Below are 6,359 nucleotides of genomic sequence, written 5' to 3'. Positions count from 1 at the left end.
CTGTCATTGTATCGCAGAGTTTTATGGACATTGCTAGAGTCCCCTCTGGAGGGGCTGCACCACTGACTCCCACCAGCCACACATGGAAGTGCCTCCCAGGGACCCCCATGGTACCCCTCTAGACTCCTGCACTTTTTTGCTGAACTGGGAACTCATTTCAACAAAAAATATTTTAATAAAATGTTTTCAAAAAAAAAAAAAAAAAAGACTGTCATTGTGCATAATAACTCTCTTGATGTTCCACAAGCCTCTTTGGTTCTGTGCCCTTTTCTTTTTCCCCTTCTATTCTTCATCTTCTCTCTTCTCCTATTTCTTCTCCTCCTCCTTCTCCTCCTCCTTCTCCTTCCAGCTCCTCAGACTAGATTGCTTCCACTGAGATTATCATTTGCTGTGTCAATTTTTTGTTCAAGTTCTTATTTCTTTTAGTCCTTAGTTTCCGTCTTCTGTGCTTATGAGGGCCCACATTCAGCTTGCATCCCACCCCCACTGCTCTAAGCAGCCCCTTTCCCATCTCCTCCACCTGCCTCTCTAAAGTGTGTATTTTACACTGAAGTAGCCACATTTCCTGTTTAGTTTGATGTTATCACAGATATTTCCACCGCTAATACAAACGCTGCACATAATAGCATTAATTTCACAAATTCAAACACAACATATGTGAAAGACAAGGTATTGGTTTCTCACGATGTGGTCCCTTGTGGTTACTATAGGCCTCGTAGCTTACAATAAAGTCACTTCTGTTTTAAGTCTCATGTGAACCACAGACAAGTTTTTCAGTGTTACAGGCTTTATGTTCCAACATTTGGGAAAAATACTGTCTCCAAAAAGTTTTGATAATGAGTCAGAATTTGGTTTGAAATTTTTGATTTTGGTTTCTTTTTCATTTTTTTCTGCACTCATAATAAAAACGAACCCTACTGATTTCTTCATTGTCAGATAACAAATTCCACAATATATGCAGTGAATAGCATATAGAGACAAACATTCTGAACTAAAGTAAGCAATTTAGGTTTTAGTTTATCTTATCTATAGATTTATAGACTAACCGAAAACAAAAACACTAACCAAAAAAAGACACAAATTCTCTTTTAACACTTGATCTCTTTTACATTCCTCTAAAACAAACAACACTCTAATGATGTTTCCTAAAAAAGAAACTATTATTGATGATAATCCATTTAAGTATTTAAGTAAGACTAAATGTTTCAAAAAATTATTGCTGGGGCTGGAGAGATGGCTCAGTGGTCTAAAGCACCTACTTAGAACAAGCTTAGCAAAGCACAGGGACCGCGGTTCAATCCCCCAGCACCACATGCCAGCCAGCCCCGCCCCTGGTGGGCTGAGCTGGCCACACACACACACACACACACACACACTAAATAAATGTAAGAAAAAAATTATTGCTAATGACAAAACACAAATACTTTAAATATTCAAAAAGAATAATAACAAATGTGTAAGTGGAAGGAAAGCTTGAAGAAACACAAATTTGTTACAATTGTTTGTCTGTCATAGAATAGTGTAAGCCCAGCCCTGGCAGCTCAGCAGTGCAGTGAGACCTTGTCTCAAAATAAAAATTAACAAAGGGCTGGTGTAGATCAGAGTGAAGGCCCTGTGTTCCATCCCCAGTTACACACACACACACACACACACACACACACAGGCCAGAAATCTCTTTATTTGTAAAATTAGACAAAAATGTCTAAAACAGAGAGCAAGCTCTGCATGTAAGAACAAATCTAACTCCTAGCCACTGGAATTGCATGTTTTATAACTTCAAGAACAAAGACCCACATCCCAATTCAGATAAACCAGCTAAGACAATTTAAGAATTTTCTTTAAATTTTTTTCTTCTTGACAATATTTTATAATTATATAATGCCTAAAGAAAATTGCAATTTGATTTAGTACTAAATATGCCCTGCAATGCTTTGAATGAAAAGTTTTTTCACTTATAAAGAGAAATTTGTTTCTTTTTAAGTTATATATAATACCCCTCAAAGGTCATTGGCAAAAGTAAATTTTAAAAAGTTTTCTACTTATCAAGAGAAACCTATTTATGTTATTTTCTCCTACAAAGATCACATCTGCACCCTGTCTTAGCTCCACTTTCCCCATCATCCCACAAATACCTGATGAGATTTGCAGGTCTCTGCAGGGTGCGAAAGGCTGGTATTTTCAGTCTCACTTTATTTCATGCTCCAATGAGATTTCTTGTTGCTCTCAGTTGTTATCCTTCAGTTTGCTCCTATTCTACATGGACTGAAGTCAGAACCACAAAGAACAAAATACAGGGGCTGGAGAGATAGCTCAGTTGTATAAAGCACCTGCTTGGGCAAAACTCAGTCAAGGGCAGGGGGGTGCACTTCCATCCTCAGCACCAGACCTGCCCTTAAGGCAGGCCTAGCCAGCCAAAAAAAAAAAACAAACAAAATACAGTAACAAAAGCCGAGTTAGTTACTCATCACCATTTCACCATTTCCATTCTTCTCTGCATGACCATGAATATTTACATCCATACATGTTGTTGGGGTATATATCTGCATCATGTGCTCATAGGTAGGGCATTTCACCACTATACCAGGTAACCCACTCCAGTGTTATCTGCACATTCCTGACTCTTCCCAGGACTTCTGCCTGCATTTCTTCTCACCACCCACTGCCTACACTGTGTTTCTTCTCACCCCCCACTTCCTACACTGTTTCTCCTCTAGTCAGCAAGAACTTTAATGATTCTCTATCTTTGCATACACAATCACCTGTATTCAGAATCCCCTCTTCCCACCATGTCAGCTTAATTAACTTCTTAAACCCCTACCTACCTGTCTAGTTCAAATTTTATATATTTCCAAAATTTTTCTTTAAATTCTTCCCACCTCCATTTACCATACAATTGTCACTGTGTCTTCCATAATTCCATAATTGCATTTCGGCAATCCACAGGATAATTGGCAACACAATAACTGGAAATACTAGGACAGTGCAGAAGCCATCAAAGAATAGCATATGGATAAGGTGGTTTGAAAAGGAAAGAAGGAACAAAACAAAAGAACTGAACTTTTAAAAATGAAAAATATAGTTATTAAAATTAAATGTCAAGGTGCGTCCAGAGGTCCCACAGACCTGTTTTTGCTTCAACAGTGTTTGGACAGAACAGACCCGGGGACTCCCTCCTTCATCTTCCCATCCACCTTCCAGGTACAAGTTTCGGGACCACCTTCTCGCCTATCTCCTCCTTCCAGAACCAGACCACACCGTTCTTTTGTGGGTAGCTCCTTATTGCTGATTAGCCATGACCTCTCAGATTCATCAGAATTATTCCACCGAGGTGAAGGCTGCTGTCAACCTCTTGGTGAACCTGCACCTGCGGGCCTCCTACACCTCTCTCTGGTTTACTACTTTGACCGAGAATATGTGGCTCTGAAGGGCATGGACCATTTCTTCCATGAGCTGGTCAAGGAGAAACGTGAGAGTGCTGAGCATCTCCTGAAGATGCAAAACTGGCACAGTGGCTGTGTTCTCTTTCAAGATGTGCAGAAACCATCTGAAGATGAGTGGGGTAAAACTTTGGATGCCATGGAAGCTGCCCTGGCTGTGGAGAAGAACCTGAACCAAGCTTTTCTGGACCTTCATGCCTTGGGCTCTGCCAAGACTGACCCCCATATCTGTGATTTCCTGGGAAACCACTTGCTAGATGAGGAGGTGAAGCTCATCAAGAAGATAGGTGACCACCTCACCAACCTCCACAGGCTGGCAAGCCTCCAGGCTGGGCTGGGTGAGTAGCTCTTTGAAAGGCTCACCCTTAAACATGACTAGGAGGTCAGAGCCTGGCGGTCTCTGAAGGCTCCTGCAACATCTGGTGTCAGGGCTTTTCCTAACCCTCTCCCTCCAGCCACTGGGCAGCTTTCTCACCTTTCTGGAGCCCCGTCCCAAATCTTGGACCAAAACAAAATAAACCCTTTTGCAGCAAATAAATAAATAAATAAATAAATAAATAAATAAAATTAAATGTCAAGGATGAATTTAAAAACATAGTAGAGATAGCTGAAGGGAAATAGCAAAGGGGAGCACTGAGCTGGGAAAATCCTTTCAGTGCAACAAGAAAATACATAGAAAAGCAGGACATGAAAGAGGGAATAAAATAAATGGAGGGGTGAGAAATTTAATGTCAATTAGAATTTCCAAGGGAGCCGATTCAGTGAATGAAGACGTTCTAATAATGAGATCAGTAACTATAAGCATACTTACATACGGTCAGACTTGTTTCCAGACCAAAGTAAAACAGAGCAGGTCACATGAGATACACTGTGCCTTCTCAGTGACTTGTGCTCCTTATAGTCACTTTCCTGTCTATTTGAATCTCTAGTTGAGTGTTGCAATTTCCGCCCAGGGCCCAGATAATCTATACAGTCTACTTCCCTAAAGCTAGCTTTGCACACTGCAGTTCTATTATTCTCCAGCGGAGAGGTTACCTCTGGGGATGCTGCAGACAATAAAAGTTGCTTCAAGTTTAATATTTAAAAAGCAATAGAGTTTATGAATAACTACTGAAGACTGTTATCAAATTATCTAACTTCACATTGTATCTTTAAAATGTATGAGTAAAGCCTTACCTTTCCACTGTAACTCCAGCTTGGTGCTGTCGCAATGGGCAAGTTCACGAAACTGGGGAAAGTGGTGCTGGTCCTTGCTGGACGCTATTGCGGATGCAAAGCCCTCATCATGAAGAACATCGACGACGGCACCTACAGCCATGCCTAGTGGCTGGGATTGACCGCTACATGACAGCCGCCATGAGCAAGAAGAAAATCGCCAAGAGGTCGAAGATCAAGTCCTTTGTGAAGGTTTATAACTACAACCACCTCATGCCCACAAGGTATTCTGTGGATATCGCCCTGGACAAGACGTTGGTCAACAAGGACGTCTTCAGAGACCCAGCCCTCAAGCACAAGGCCCAGCGGCAGGCGAAGATCAAGTTTGAGGAGAGATATGAGACAGGCGAGAACAAATGGTTCTCCCAGAAGCTCCAGTTTTAGATGTTTTTTCTTTCTATCATTAAAAATTTAAAAAAAGAAAGTATGATTAAAAATAATATGAGGGCGGCGACCTAGCGCTGCGGTCTCCGCGCCGGGCTCTGGAGCATGAGGTCACCGGTTCGCGCCCCCGTCCCGACTCTTTCTACAGGCCAGGGAGATGGCTCAGTGGAATAAGCGCTTCCCTGGCAAGCGCAAGGACCTGAGTTCAATCCCCGGTTCCTTCAAAAAAAAAAAAAAAAAAAAAAATTATGAATGCCTCCTGCCATACAGCATCCAATAGGAAAGCAAGCTTGCAGACACATTACAGTGTATCCTCACCCACTTCACCAGATCTGCCACGCTACAACTTCTGGCTATTCCCTCATCTCCAAATGATTTTTTTAAATATTATTATTATTGTTATTAATTTGGTACAGGGTCTCACTTCGCAGCTCTAACTCATAGTGATCCTCCTGTTTTTAGCCTCCCCAGCGCTGGGATTACAGGCATGCACCATGATGCCCAGATTCATTGGCTGGCTCAGTGCGCCCAGGGGAGAGGTTGGCACAGGATGTGGTGCTGGGGATCAAACCACATCCCTGAGCTTGCCTAAGCAGGTGCTTAGTCTGCTGGGCTATCTCACCAGCCCTCCAAACGATTGTGAAAGGTAAGTGTTTGGAGTTGATTTAAGACATCAAGGTAGTCTCTACAGTTCAAAGAAAGAGGACTTCCAGAACTGCTTCAGAAAGTGTTCAGGAAGATAGGATAAGTGTATTCAAAGTTAAGGACAGTATCTTAAAGAGCATCAGTGGCAATATGTCTTTTATTGTAATGAATTTTTAAATTTAAATATTTACTATGTAATCATATTTGTAAATACAGATTGTTCAAAAGAAGGAGAGAGAAGGGCTGGGGAGATGGTTCAGTGGAATAAGCACTTCTCTGGCAAGTGCAAGGGCCTGAGTTCAATCCCCGGTTCCACCAAAAAAAAAAAAAAAGAATGAAAGAGAATTTTTTAAAACCTAATATTTACTGAGCATCTACTAGGTGAGAAGCACTCCTATATCTAGTACTAAAAATGTTCTGTGAGGACAAATTGGCTATCCTACCTTACAGGTGGGGGATCTGCTTCTAAAGGGGTAGAACAGATTTATTTATTTATTTTATTTACAAAATCTCAAAACAAGATTTTAGGAGAGTAACAATGGTTAGTACATTGTGTATTGTTACTGCCCTTGTAGTTTCTCATATTACAAGATATAGGCAAGAAATAATAAATAAACAACATAGATACAAACCTTTTTTTTTAAGTCAACAGAAAATGGAAATATACTTTTTAAAGTT

At 40.9% G+C, this 6,359-nt stretch overlaps 2 pseudogenes; both read left to right on the top strand.

The window, feature by feature from the left end:
• The first annotated feature begins 3,292 nt into the window (after positions 1-3,292).
• On the top strand, positions 3,293-3,835 carry LOC101583438 (annotated as a pseudogene).
• Positions 3,836-4,647: 812 nt separating this feature from the next.
• LOC101589593 lies at positions 4,648-5,036 on the top strand (annotated as a pseudogene).
• The last annotated feature ends 1,323 nt before the right edge of the window (positions 5,037-6,359 follow it).

Source organism: Octodon degus, unplaced genomic scaffold (assembly GCF_000260255.1).
Source record: "Octodon degus isolate 3935 unplaced genomic scaffold, OctDeg1.0 scaffold00007, whole genome shotgun sequence".
Classification (NCBI taxonomy): domain Eukaryota; kingdom Metazoa; phylum Chordata; class Mammalia; order Rodentia; family Octodontidae; genus Octodon; species Octodon degus.
This window is presented reverse-complemented; position numbering and strand designations above follow the sequence as displayed.